Genomic DNA, 12,645 nt, shown 5'->3' with positions numbered 1-12,645 from the left:
CATTATCCTCTTTAGTCCCAATGTTTTCTTCTTGTTATACTCTGCCTCCAATCTCTCCTCTATTCACAACCTCTTCTTAATGATTTTCTCCATCTCCAAAATCTTCTCTATTCCCAATGTCTTCTTCTTGTTATACTCTGCCGCCATTCTCTCTTCTATTCACAACCTTTTCTTAATGATTTTCTCCACATCCAATTTCCTCTCTTTTCCAACTGTCTTCTTCTTTTTATACTTTGCCTCCAATCTGTCCACTATTCACAACCTACTCTTAGTGATTTTCTCCACCTCCAATCTCCTCTCTATTCCCAATGTCTTCTTCTTGTTATGCTCTGCCCCAATCTCTCCTCTATTCACAACCTCTACTTAGTGATTTTCTCCTCCTCCAATCTCCTCTTTATCCCCAATGTCTTTGTCTTGTTATGCTCTGCCTCCAATCTCTCCTCTATTCACAACCTCCTCTTAGTGATTTTCCCCACTTCCAATCTCCTTTCTATTCCCAATATCTCCTTCTTGTTATACTCTGCCTCCAATCTCTCCTCTATTCACAACCTCTTCTTAGTGATTTTCTCCACCTCCAATGTCCTCTTTATTCCCAATGTCTTCCCTTTGTTATACTTTGTGTACAATCTCTCCTCTATTCACAAACTCTTCTTAGTGATTTTCTCCACCTCCATTCTCCTCTTTATTTGCAATGTATTCTTCTTGTTATACTCTGCCTCCAATCTCTCCTCTATTCACAACCTCTTCTTAGTGATTTTCTCCACCCCAATCTTCTCTCTATTCCCAATATATTCTTCTTGTTATACTCCGCTTCCAATCTCTCCTCTATTAACAAATTCTTCTTAGTGATTTTCTCCACCTCCAATCTCCTCTGTATTCCCAATGTCTTCTTCTTTTTATACCCTGCCTCCAATCTCTCCTCTATTCACAACCTATTCTTAATGATTTTCTCCACCTCCAATCTCCTCTCTATTCCCAATGTCTTCTTCTTGTTATACTCTGCCTCCAATCTCTCCTCTATTCACAACCTCTTCTTAGTGATTTTCTCCACCTCCAATCTTCTCTCTATTCCCAATGTATTCTTCTTGTTATGCTCCGCTTCCAATCTCTCCTTTATTAACACATTCTTCTTAGTGATTTTATCCACCTCCAATCTCCTCTCTATTCCCAAGGTCTCCTTCTTGTTATACTCTGCCTCCAATCTCTCCTTTATTCACAACCTCTTCTTAGTGATTTTCTCCACCTCCAATGTCCTCTCTTTTCCAACTGTCTTCTTTTTTTTATACTTTGCCTCCAAGCTCTCCTCTATTCACAACCTCTACTTAGTGATTTTCTCCACCTCCAATCTCCTCTTTATTCCCAATATCTTCATCTTGTTATGCTCTGCCTCCAATCTCTCCTCTATTCACAACCTCCTCTTAGTGATTTTCCCCACCTCCAATCTCCTCTCTATTCCCAATGTCTTTTTCTTGTTACACTCTGCCTCCAATCTGTCCTCTATTCACAACCTCTTCTTAGTGATTTTCTCCACCTCCAATATCCTCTTTATTCCCAATGTCTTCTTCTTGTTATACCATGCCGCCAATCTCTCCTCTATTCACAACCTCTTCTTAATGATTTTCTCCACCTCCAATCTCCTCTCTCTTCCCAATGTCTTCTTGTTATACTCTGCCTCCAATCTCTCCTCTATTCTCAACCTCTTCTTAGTGATTTTCTCCACCTCCAATCTTCTCTCTATTCCCAATGTATTCTTCTTGTTATGCTCCGCTTCCAATCTCTCCTCTATTAACAAATTCTTCTTAGTGATTTTATCCACCTCCAATCTCCTCTTTATTCCCAATATGTCCTTCTTGTTATACTCTGCCTCCAATCTCTACACTCTTCACAACCTCTTCTTAGTGATTTTCTCCACCTCCAATCTCCTCTTTATCCCCAATGTCTTCGTCTTGTTATGCTCTGCCTCCAATCTCTCCTCTATTCACAACCTCCTCTTAGTGATTTTCCCCACCTCCAATCTCCTCTCTATTCCCAATATCTCCTTCTTGTTATACTCTGCCTCCAATCTCTCCTCTATTCACAACCTCTTCTTAGTGATTTTCTCCAGCTCCAATGTCCTCTTTATTCCCTATGTCTTCCTTTTGTTATACTTTGTGTACAATCTCTCCTCTATTCACAAACACTTCTTAGCGATTTACTCCAACTCCAATCTCCTCTTTATTTGCAATGCATTCTTCTTGTTATACTCTGCCTCCAATCTCTCCTCTATTCACAACCTCTTCTTAGTGATGTTCTCCACCTCCAATCTTCTCTCTATTCCCAATGTATTCTTCTTGTTATACTCCTCTTCCAATCTCTCCTCTATTAACAAATTCTTCTTAGTGATATTCTCCACCTCCAATCTCCTCTGTATTCCCAATGTCTTCTTCTTTTTATACCCTGCCTCTAATCTCTCCTCTATTCAAAACCTCTTCTTAATGATTTTCTCCACCTCCAATCTCCTCTCTATTCCCAATGTCTTCTTCTTGTTATACTCTGCCTCCAATCTCTCCTCTATTCACAACCTCTTCTTAGTGATTTTCTCCACCTCCAATCTTCTCTCTATTCCCAATGTATTCTTCTTGTTATGCTCCGCTTCCAATCTCTCCTCTATTAACAAATTCTTCTTAGTGATTTTATCCACCTCCAATCTCCTCTCTATTCCCAAGGTTTCCTTCTTGTTATACTCTGCCTCCAATCTCTCCTCTATTCACAACCTCTTCTTAGTGATTTTCTCCACCTCCAATGTCCTCTCTTTTCCAACTGTCTTCTTCTTTTTATACTTTGCCTCCAATCTGTCCTCTATTCACAACCTACTCTTAGTGATTTTCTCCACCTCCAATCTCCTCTCTATTACCAATGTCTTCTTCTTGTTATGCTCTGCCCCAATCTCTCCTCTATTCACAACCTCTACTTAGTGATTTTCTCCACCTCCAATCTCCTCTTTATTCCCAATGTCTTCTTCTTGTTATGCTCTGCCTCCAATCTCTCCTCTATTCACAACCTCCTCTTAGTGATTTTCCCCACCTCCAATCTCCTCTCTATTCCCAATGTCTTTTTCTCGTTATACTCTGCCTCCAATCTGTCCTCTATTCACAACCTCTTCTTAGTGATTTTCTCCATCTCCATTCTCCTCTTTATTCCCAATATCTCCTTCTTGTTATACTCTGCCTCCAATCTCTCCTCTATTCACAACCTCTTCTTAGTGATTTTCTCCACGTCCAATGTCCTCTTTATTCTCAATGTATTCTTCTTGTTATACTCTGCCTCCAATCTTTCCTCTATTCACAACCTCTTCTTAGTGATTTTCTCCACCTCCAATGTCCTCTTTATTCTCAATGTATTCTTCTTGTTATACTCTGCCTCCAATCTCTCCTCTATTAACACATTCTTCTTAGTGATTTTCTCCAACTCCAATCTCCTCTCTATTCCCAATGTCTTCTTCTTGTTATACTCTTCCTCCATTCTCTCTTCTATTCACAACCTTTTCTTAATGATTTTCTCCACCTCCAATTTCCTCTCTTTTCCAACTGTCTTCTTCTTTTTATACTTTGCCTCCAAGCTCTCCTCTATTAACACATTCTTCTTAGTGATTTTCTCCAACTCCAATCTCCTCTCTATTACCAATGTCTTCTTCTTGTTATGCTCTGCCCCAATCTCTCCTCTATTCACAACCTCTACTTAGTGATTTTCTCCACCTCCAATCTCCTCTTTATTCCCAATGTCTTCTTCTTGTTATGCTCTGCCTCCAATCTCTCCTCTATTCACAACCTCCTCTTAGTGATTTTCCCCACCTCCAATCTCCTCTCTATTCCCAATGTCTTTTTCTCGTTATACTCTGCCTCCAATCTGCCCTCTATTCACAACCTCTTCTTAGTGATTTTCTCCATCTCCATTCTCCTCTTTATTCCCAATATCTCCTTCTTGTTATACTCTGCCTCCAATCTCTCCTCTATTCACAACCTCTTCTTAGTGATTTTCTCCACCTCCAATGTCCTCTTTATTCTCAATGTATTCTTCTTGTTATACTCTGCCTCCAATCTCTCCTCTATTCACAACCTCTTCTTAGTGATTTTCTCCACCTCCAATGTCCTCTTTATTCTCAATGTATTCTTCTTGTTATACTCTGCCTCCAATCTTTCCTCTATTCACAACCTCTTCTTAGTGATTTTCTCCACCTCCAATGTCCTCTTTATTCTCAATGTATTCTTCTTGTTATACTCTGCCTCCAATCTCTCCTCTATTAACACATTCTTCTTAGTGATTTTCTCCAACTCCAATCTCCTCTCTATTCCCAATGTCTTCTTCTTGTTATACTCTTCCTCCATTCTCTCTTCTATTCACAACCTTTTCTTAATGATTTTCTCCACCTCCAATTTCCTCTCTTTTCCAACTGTCTTCTTCTTTTTATACTTTGCCTCCAAGCTCTCCTCTATTAACACATTCTTCTTAGTGATTTTCTCCAACTCCAATCTCCTCTCTATTACCAATGTCTTCTTCTTGTTATGCTCTGCCCCAATCTCTCCTCTATTCACAACCTCTTCTTAGTGATTTTCTCCACCTCCAATATCCTCTTTATTCCCAATGTTTTCTTCTTGTTATACCCTGCCTCCAATCTCTCCTCTATTCACAACCTCTTCTTAATGATTTTCTCCACCTCCAATCTCCTCTCTATTCCCATTGTCTTCTTCTTGTTATACTCTGCCTCCAATCTCTCCTCTATTCACAACCTCTTCTTAGTGATTTTCTCCACCTCCAATCTTCTCTCTATTCCCAATGTATTCTTCTTGTTATGCTCCGCTTCCAATCTCTCCTCTATTAACACATTCTTCTTAGTGATTCTATCCACCTCCAATCTCCTCTCTATTCACAATACCTCCTTCTTGTTATACTCTGCCTCCAATCTCTCCTCTCTTCACAACCTCTTCTTAGTGATTTTATCCAACTCCAATCTCCTCTCTATTACCAATGTCTTCTTCTTGTTATACTCTGCCTCCAATCTGTCCTCTATTCAAAAACTCTTCCAAGTGATTTTCTCCACCTCCAATCTCCTCTCTATTCCCAATGTTTTCTTCTTGTATTAATCTGCTTCCAATATCTCCTCTAGTCACAACTTTTCTTATTGATTTTCTCCACCTCCAATCTTCTCTCTATGCCCAATATCTCCTTTTGTTATATGCTGCCTCCAATCTCTCCTTTATTCACAACCTCTTCTTAGTGATTTTCTCCAACTCCAATCTCCTCTTTATTCCCAATGTCTTCTTCTTGTTACACTCTGCAAACAATCTCTCCCCTATTCACAACCTCTTCTTAGTGATTTTCTCCACCTCCATTCTCCTCTTTAGTCCCAATGTCTTCTTCTTGTTATACTGTGCTTGGAATATCTCCTCTATTCACAACCTCTACTTAGTGATTTTCTCCACCTCAAATCTCCTCTTTATTCCCAATGTCTTTGTCTTGTTATGCTCTGCCTCCAATCTCTCCTCTATTCACAACCTCCTCTTAGTGATTTTCCCCACCTCCAATCTCCTCTCTATTCCCAATATCTCCTTCTTGCTATACTCTGCCTCCAATCTCTCCTCTATTCACAACCTCTTCTTAGTGATTTTCTCCAGCTCCAATGTCCTCTTTATTCCCAATGTCTTCCTTTGTTATACTTTGTGTACAATCTCTCCTCTATTAACAAACTCTTCTTAGTGATTTTCTCCACCTCCAATCTCCTCTTTATTCTCAATGTATCGTTCTTCTTATACTCTGCTTCCAATCTCTCCTCTATTAACAAATTCTTCTTAGTGATTTTCTCCACCTCCAATCTCCTCTGTATTCCCAATGTCTTCTTCTTGTTATACCCTGCCTCCAATCTCTCCTCTATTCACAACTTCTTCTTAATGATTTTCTCCACCTCCAATCTCCTCTCTATTCCCAATGTCTTCTTCTTGTTATACTCTGCCTCCAATCTCTCCTCTATTCACAACCTCTTCTTAGTGATTTTCTCCACCTCCAATCTTCTCTCTATTCCCAATGTATTCTTCTTGTTATACTCCGCTTCCAATCTCTCCTCTATTAACAAATTCTTCTTAGTGATTTTATCCACCTCCAATCTCCTCTGTATTCCCAATGTCTTTTTCTTGTTTTACCCTGCCTCCAATCTCTCCTCTATTCACATCCTCTTCTTAATGATTTTCTCCACCTCCAAGGTCCTCTCTATTCCCAATGTCTTTTTCTTGTTATACTCTGCCTCTAATCTCTCCTCTATTCACAACCTCTACTTAGTGATTTTCTCCACCTCCAATCTCGTCTCTATTACCAATGTCTTCTTCTTGTTATACTCTGCCTCCAATCTGTCCTCTATTCAAAAACTCTTCTTAGTGATTTTCTCCACCTCCAATCTCCTCTCTATTTCCAATGTCTTCTTCTTGTTATACTCTGCTTGGAATATCTCCTCTATTCACAACCTCTTCTTGGTGATTTTCTCCACCTCCATTATCCTCTTTAGTCCCAATGTCTTCTTCTTGTTATACTCTGCCTCCAATCTCTCCTCTATTCACAACCTCTTCTTAATGATTTTCTCCATCTCCAATCTCCTCTCTATTCCCAATGTCTTCTTCTTGTTATACTCTGCCTCCATTCTCTCTTCTATTCACAACCTTTTCTTAATGATTTTCTCAACATCCAATTTCCTCTCTTTTCCAACTGTCTTCTTCTTTTTATACTTTGCCTCCAATCTGCCCTCTATTCACAACCTCTTCTTAGTGATTTTCTCCACCTCCATTATCCTCTTTAGTCCCAATGTCTTCTTCTTGTTATACTCTGCTTAGAATATCTCCTCTATTCACAACCTCTTCTTAGTGATTTTCTCCACCTCCATTATCCTCTTTAGTCCCAATGTTTTCTTCTTGTTATACTCTGCCTCCAATCTCTCCTCTATTCACAACCTCTTCTTAATGATTTTCTCCATCTCCAAAATCTTCTCTATTCCCAATGTCTTCTTCTTGTTATACTCTGCCGCCATTCTCTCTTCTATTCACAACCTTTTCTTAATGATTTTCTCCACATCCAATGTCCTCTCTTTTCCAACTGTCTTCTTCTTTTTATACTTTGCCTCCAATCTGTCCACTATTCACAACCTACTCTTAGTGATTTTCTCCACCTCCAATCTCCTCTCTATTCCCAATGTCTTCTTCTTGTTATGCTCTGCCCCAATCTCTCCTCTATTCACAACCTCTACTTAGTGATTTTCTCCTCCTCCAATCTCCTCTTTATCCCCAATGTCTTTGTCTTGTTATGCTCTGCCTCCAATCTCTCCTCTATTCACAACCTCCTCTTAGTGATTTTCCCCACTTCCAATCTCCTTTCTATTCCCAATATCTCCTTCTTGTTATACTCTGCCTCCAATCTCTCCTCTATTCACAACCTCTTCTTAGTGATTTTCTCCACCTCCAATGTCCTCTTTATTCCCAATGTCTTCCCTTTGTTATACTTTGTGTACAATCTCTCCTCTATTCACAAACTCTTCTTAGTGATTTTCTCCACCTCCATTCTCCTCTTTATTTGCAATGTATTCTTCTTGTTATACTCTGCCTCCAATCTCTCCTCTATTCACAACCTCTTCTTAGTGATTTTCTCCACCCCAATCTTCTCTCTATTCCCAATATATTCTTCTTGTTATACTCCGCTTCCAATCTCTCCTCTATTAACAAATTCTTCTTAGTGATTTTCTCCACCTCCAATCTCCTCTGTATTCCCAATGTCTTCTTCTTTTTATACCCTGCCTCCAATCTCTCCTCTATTCACAACCTATTCTTAATGATTTTCTCCACCTCCAATCTCCTCTCTATTCCCAATGTCTTCTTCTTGTTATACTCTGCCTCCAATCTCTCCTCTATTCACAACCTCTTCTTAGTGATTTTCTCCACCTCCAATCTTCTCTCTATTCCCAATGTATTCTTCTTGTTATGCTCCGCTTCCAATCTCTCCTTTATTAACACATTCTTCTTAGTGATTTTATCCACCTCCAATCTCCTCTCTATTCCCAAGGTCTCCTTCTTGTTATACTCTGCCTCCAATCTCTCCTTTATTCACAACCTCTTCTTAGTGATTTTCTCCACCTCCAATGTCCTCTCTTTTCCAACTGTCTTCTTTTTTTTATACTTTGCCTCCAAGCTCTCCTCTATTCACAACCTCTACTTAGTGATTTTCTCCACCTCCAATCTCCTCTTTATTCCCAATATCTTCATCTTGTTATGCTCTGCCTCCAATCTCTCCTCTATTCACAACCTCCTCTTAGTGATTTTCCCCACCTCCAATCTCCTCTCTATTCCCAATGTCTTTTTCTTGTTACACTCTGCCTCCAATCTGTCCTCTATTCACAACCTCTTCTTAGTGATTTTCTCCACCTCCAATATCCTCTTTATTCCCAATGTCTTCTTCTTGTTATACCATGCCGCCAATCTCTCCTCTATTCACAACCTCTTCTTAATGATTTTCTCCACCTCCAATCTCCTCTCTCTTCCCAATGTCTTCTTGTTATACTCTGCCTCCAATCTCTCCTCTATTCTCAACCTCTTCTTAGTGATTTTCTCCACCTCCAATCTTCTCTCTATTCCCAATGTATTCTTCTTGTTATGCTCCGCTTCCAATCTCTCCTCTATTAACAAATTCTTCTTAGTGATTTTATCCACCTCCAATCTCCTCTTTATTCCCAATATCTCCTTCTTGTTATACTCTGCCTCCAATCTCTACACTCTTCACAACCTCTTCTTAGTGATTTTCTCCACCTCCAATCTCCTCTTTATCCCCAATGTCTTCGTCTTGTTATGCTCTGCCTCCAATCTCTCCTCTATTCACAACCTCCTCTTAGTGATTTTCCCCACCTCCAATCTCCTCTCTATTCCCAATATCTCCTTCTTGTTATACTCTGCCTCCAATCTCTCCTCTATTCACAACCTCTTCTTAGTGATTTTCTCCAGCTCCAATGTCCTCTTTATTCCCTATGTCTTCCTTTTGTTATACTTTGTGTACAATCTCTCCTCTATTCACAAACACTTCTTAGCGATTTTCTCCAACTCCAATCTCCTCTTTATTTGCAATGCATTCTTCTTGTTATACTCTGCCTCCAATCTCTCCTCTATTCACAACCTCTTCTTAGTGATGTTCTCCACCTCCAATCTTCTCTCTATTCCCAATGTATTCTTCTTGTTATACTCCTCTTCCAATCTCTCCTCTATTAACAAATTCTTCTTAGTGATATTCTCCACCTCCAATCTCCTCTGTATTCCCAATGTCTTCTTCTTTTTATACCCTGCCTCTAATCTCTCCTCTATTCAAAACCTCTTCTTAATGATTTTCTCCACCTCCAATCTCCTCTCTATTCCCAATGTCTTCTTCTTGTTATACTCTGCCTCCAATCTCTCCTCTATTCACAACCTCTTCTTAGTGATTTTCTCCACCTCCAATCTTCTCTCTATTCCCAATGTATTCTTCTTGTTATGCTCCGCTTCCATTCTCTCCTCTATTAACAAATTCTTCTTAGTGATTTTATCCACCTCCAATCTCCTCTCTATTCCCAAGGTTTCCTTCTTGTTATACTCTGCCTCCAATCTCTCCTCTATTCACAACCTCTTCTTAGTGATTTTCTCCACCTCCAATGTCCTCTCTTTTCCAACTGTCTTCTTCTTTTTATACTTTGCCTCCAATCTGTCCTCTATTCACAACCTACTCTTAGTGATTTTCTCCACCTCCAATCTCCTCTCTATTACCAATGTCTTCTTCTTGTTATGCTCTGCCCCAATCTCTCCTCTATTCACAACCTCTACTTAGTGATTTTCTCCACCTCCAATCTCCTCTTTATTCCCAATGTCTTCTTCTTGTTATGCTCTGCCTCCAATCTCTCCTCTATTCACAACCTCCTCTTAGTGATTTTCCCCACCTCCAATCTCCTCTCTATTCCCAATGTCTTTTTCTCGTTATACTCTGCCTCCAATCTGTCCTCTATTCACAACCTCTTCTTAGTGATTTTCTCCATCTCCATTCTCCTCTTTATTCCCAATATCTCCTTCTTGTTATACTCTGCCTCCAATCTCTCCTCTATTCACAACCTCTTCTTAGTGATTTTCTCCACGTCCAATGTCCTCTTTATTCTCAATGTATTCTTCTTGTTATACTCTGCCTCCAATCTTTCCTCTATTCACAACCTCTTCTTAGTGATTTTCTCCACCTCCAATGTCCTCTTTATTCTCAATGTATTCTTCTTGTTATACTCTGCCTCCAATCTCTCCTCTATTAACACATTCTTCTTAGTGATTTTCTCCAACTCCAATCTCCTCTCTATTCCCAATGTCTTCTTCTTGTTATACTCTTCCTCCATTCTCTCTTCTATTCACAACCTTTTCTTAATGATTTTCTCCACCTCCAATTTCCTCTCTTTTCCAACTGTCTTCTTCTTTTTATACTTTGCCTCCAAGCTCTCCTCTATTAACACATTCTTCTTAGTGATTTTCTCCAACTCCAATCTCCTCTCTATTACCAATGTCTTCTTCTTGTTATGCTCTGCCCCAATCTCTCCTCTATTCACAACCTCTACTTAGTGATTTTCTCCACCTCCAATCTCCTCTTTATTCCCAATGTCTTCTTCTTGTTATGCTCTGCCTCCAATCTCTCCTCTATTCACAACCTCCTCTTAGTGATTTTCCCCACCTCCAATCTCCTCTCTATTCCCAATGTCTTTTTCTCGTTATACTCTGCCTCCAATCTGCCCTCTATTCACAACCTCTTCTTAGTGATTTTCTCCATCTCCATTCTCCTCTTTATTCCCAATATCTCCTTCTTGTTATACTCTGCCTCCAATCTCTCCTCTATTCACAACCTCTTCTTAGTGATTTTCTCCACCTCCAATGTCCTCTTTATTCTCAATGTATTCTTCTTGTTATACTCTGCCTCCAATCTCTCCTCTATTCACAACCTCTTCTTAGTGATTTTCTCCACCTCCAATGTCCTCTTTATTCTCAATTTATTCTTCTTGTTATACTCTGCCTCCAATCTTTCCTCTATTCACAACCTCTTCTTAGTGATTTTCTCCACCTCCAATGTCCTCTTTATTCTCAATGTATTCTTCTTGTTATACTCTGCCTCCAATCTCTCCTCTATTAACACATTCTTCTTAGTGATTTTCTCCAACTCCAATCTCCTCTCTATTCCCAATGTCTTCTTCTTGTTATACTCTTCCTCCATTCTCTCTTCTATTCACAACCTTTTCTTAATGATTTTCTCCACCTCCAATTTCCTCTCTTTTCCAACTGTCTTCTTCTTTTTATACTTTGCCTCCAAGCTCTCCTCTATTAACACATTCTTCTTAGTGATTTTCTCCAACTCCAATCTCCTCTCTATTACCAATGTCTTCTTCTTGTTATGCTCTGCCCCAATCTCTCCTCTATTCACAACCTCTACTTAGTGATTTTCTCCACCTCCAATCTCCTCTTGATTCCCAATGTCTTCTTCTTGTTATGCTCTGCCTCCAATCTCTCCTCTATTCACAACCTCCTCTTAGTGATTTTCCCCACCTCCAATCTCCTCTCTATTCCCAATGTCTTTTTCTCGTTATACTCTGCCTCCAATCTGCCCTCTATTCACAACCTCTTCTTAGTGATTTTCTCCATCTCCATTCTCCTCTTTATTCCCAATATCTCCTTCTTGTTATACTCTGCCTCCAATCTCTCCTCTATTCACAACCTCTTCTTAGTGATTTTCTCCACCTCCAATGTCCTCTTTATTCTCAATGTATTCTTCTTGTTATACTCTGCCTCCAATCTCTCCTCTATTCACAACCTCTTCTTAGTGATTTTCTCCACCTCCAATGTCCTCTTTATTCTCAATGTATTCTTCTTGTTATACTCTGCCTCCAATCTCTCCTCTATTAACACATTCTTCTTAGTGATTTTCTCCAACTCCAATCTCCTCTCTATTCCCAATACCTTCTTCTTGTTATACTCTTCCTCCATTCTCTCTTCTATTCACAACCTTTTCTTAATGATTTTCTCCACCTCCAATTTCCTCTCTTTTCCAACTGTCTTCTTCTTTTTATACTTTGTCTCCAAGCTCTCCTCTATTCACAACCTCTACTTAGTGATTTTCTCCACCTCCAATCTCCTCTTTATTCCCAATGTCTTCATCTTGTTATGCTCTGCCTCCAATCTCTCCTCTATTCACAACCTCCTCTTAGTGATTTTCCCCACCTCCAATCTCCTCTCTATTCCGAATGTCTTTTTCTCGTTACACTCTGCCTCCAATCTGTCCTCTATTCACAACCTCTTCGTAGTGATTTTCTCCACCTCCAATATCCTCTTTATTCCCAATGTTTTCTTCTTGTTATACCCTGCCTCCAATCTCTCCTCTATTCACAACCTCTTCTTAATGATTTTCTCCACCTCCAATCTCCTCTCTATTCCCAATGTCTTCTTCTTGTTATACTCTGCCTCCAATCTCTCCTCTATTCACAACCTCTTCTTAATGATTTTCTCCACCTCCAATCTCCTCTTTATTCCCAATGTCTTCATATTGTTATGCTCTGCCTCCAATCTCTCCTCTATTCACAACCTCTTCTTAGTGATTTTC

Source organism: Ambystoma mexicanum, chromosome 4p (assembly GCF_040938575.1).
Source record: "Ambystoma mexicanum isolate Mex_15411 chromosome 4p, UKY_AmexF1_1, whole genome shotgun sequence".
NCBI lineage: Eukaryota > Metazoa > Chordata > Amphibia > Caudata > Ambystomatidae > Ambystoma > Ambystoma mexicanum.
This window is presented reverse-complemented; position numbering follows the sequence as displayed.